General features: G+C 30.1%; 1 protein-coding gene across 4 annotated transcripts in view; it reads left to right on the top strand.

The window, feature by feature from the left end:
• Dd (CTD nuclear envelope phosphatase 1-like protein dullard) overlaps positions 1-1,894 on the top strand; it is a 27,890-nt gene extending 25,996 nt beyond the window's left edge. For all 4 annotated transcript variants that reach the window (XM_014420353.2, XM_014420354.3, XM_014420356.3 and 1 more), the window contains one exon: positions 1,830-1,894. The gene's annotated coding sequence lies outside the window, so the exon portion shown is untranslated. The remainder of the gene's footprint in view (positions 1-1,829) is intronic.
• Positions 1,895-2,469: the final 575 nt, after the last annotated feature.

Genomic DNA, 2,469 nt, shown 5'->3' on the forward strand with positions numbered 1-2,469 from the left:
AAAATAACGTATTTCTTTTAGACAAAGAAAACTGGTTAGCTTGCTTTATAATTTAAAATAACAAATAGCAATATTAAAATTATACATAAAATAAAACATATCAAAACCCTTTAAACATCAAAATATACTATTCACTAAAAAAGAGCATATTACAATATATATATGTGAAAATAATTGCTAATAAATCCAGCCATGTGTGATATAATTGTAAATAAAGAACTAGAGTAATAAATAATAAAACAATATTTAATAATATTCTATATATGCATGTATAGTTGACCGTAAAAATTGATATATAGGGAGATGGTCAGGGTTGCGGTTAAAAGAGAAATAAAAATAGTTTACAACTATTTATTTTCCAACGTTTCACCCCACTTTGCAGGGCTTCATCAAGGCTGCCCAAATGAAACGGTTGAACAGTTCAACGGTTGCTAAATAGTTGTAAACTATTTTTATTTCTCTTTTGACCGCAACCCTGACCATCTCCCTAAATATTTAATAATAATAATATGTGTTGTGTATAACAAGTGCAAACAGTCTTCTCTTAAATCCTAAAAATTCTTAAACTAAGGGTGTACAATGCCATGATAAAGCCAGCTCTGAAATATGGCTGCTCAGATGGTTAGACCTAGGTTTTATCGTTCTGAGATCTGCGGGGGTGTCGGTTCGAATCTGGCCTGGTGGGATTGACTTTTTTATTAAGTGTCAGTCCCGTAAAATGAAAAAATTGACCCCCTACCATGGTTAGAATAAGTTGGTCACCTGTTTAGATAATTAGGCAAGAAAAAAAATAAAATGGTCTGGGCTCTAACAGGTACCCTAGAAAGCAGAATCAAGAAATTTGAACGGAAAGTCCTCCGTTATAATGTACATTTAGGAGAATAACTAACAGTGTACTGTTTGCCGGGGCTGGTTAGTCAATATCTCATGATATGAAGGCAAGGAGGGTGGGACTAAGCAATCCATCAGGATGCCTCTACAGATCAATGAATGCCAGTATAATTAACAAGAGACCTCGCCAAGATAGGCAGCTGTGGGGAAGGCTGGTTCATACAATTCGCACTTTCTACAATTTTAATCAGTTACATTTCTACATTACTCTGTTGAATAACTGGTTATTAGAAATTGCTCCGCATACACTTGTTTGTTTCGTATTTAATTCGCATACATTTGCATTTATGAAATGTATGCCATTGTCTCCAGTAAAATGTGGGGTACTATATTCAGAATTAATCTAAAAAATTTTTATTCATTTCATAGAATCATCACTACTTAATTCATTCACTTTACTTTTATTTTATTTTATTGGGATATACCTTAAGATTTATGATTTGGTAGGTGATTTATTTTATTAATTTTTTTGTTGGTTTATTTATCTTCTGTATTTGCCAGTTCTGATTTTTGTTTAAACTTGTAATTATGTGTATTAACAGTAATTTTGTTTATCATTTTTAGTTTACTCGTATTTGACTTTTTTTTTGTATATATATTAGAAGTTAGTCTCCTTATGATTTATGGTTTTATTTTATATATTCTGTTAATTATTGTTTTTTGTTTTTATCCTTTCAAATTCGTTATTATAATTTAACTCATGTCATGATGGTTTATAATTTAATTTTTATTTTGAACATTTTGTATTTAACTCTAAAGCTCTAAAGCCTAATTTTGATGCCCGTAATATTATTCTAAAGGGATCAGTTCCAGAATAAATAATGAATATTATTGTTATTGTTAATCCATTGGCAAAGAAGTTATATGTTTGAAAGCCAAAAACTGAGTTGTAATTTTTTTTTGTAGCTCTCTGACATTAAATTTTTTTTTTGTTACAGGATATGGCTGTGCTAGAATTGTGAAAAGAAGCAATTTGATGATGTAAATATACAGTCCGATCCAAGACAGGCTCCATTTTATTAGCTCCGTTGCCCAATATAAATGTGTTGGTCTTAATGTGGACTCAATTATTCTATTGTCAGACACAGGCATAGTCTTCTCGTTTAAATCTATGTATATAAGTATTTATGATTGTGAGCGATCGATGCTAGTACTGCCATCTTATAGTAACTAAGGACTGTGTCACTATATTGATGTGGAGTGAAATTTTAATAACATATGTCGACAACTTCCATGTAAATAGTCTTCTTTATGAATGAAACATCATTTGAAAAAAAAAAGAAATGAGAAAAATAATTGTCACTTGTTCCGGTCGTGTTTAATGTGACCGTGGCTGTTTTGTAAAATAATAATTGTACATTGTATAATATTTATATAGATTTTAAAATATGTAATATAAATAATAATTGTTAGTTAGGTAATTTGTTTTTGTTATCGGCGAACTTATTTTAATTTGTTCGTTCGATGTCAATGAACTTTTTAAGTGTTAGGTGACCCAATTGTCAGAACTGAAACTTGTTATTTATACATATATATATTAGTTCGACCAAAGGGAGTCACTGTTGATTTATTTTATCT

The sequence above is a fragment of the Halyomorpha halys genome, unplaced genomic scaffold, assembly GCF_000696795.3.
Source record: "Halyomorpha halys isolate HHAL.00 unplaced genomic scaffold, Hhal_1.1 Scaffold268.1, whole genome shotgun sequence".
In the NCBI taxonomy this organism is placed as follows: Eukaryota; Metazoa; Arthropoda; class Insecta; order Hemiptera; family Pentatomidae; genus Halyomorpha; species Halyomorpha halys.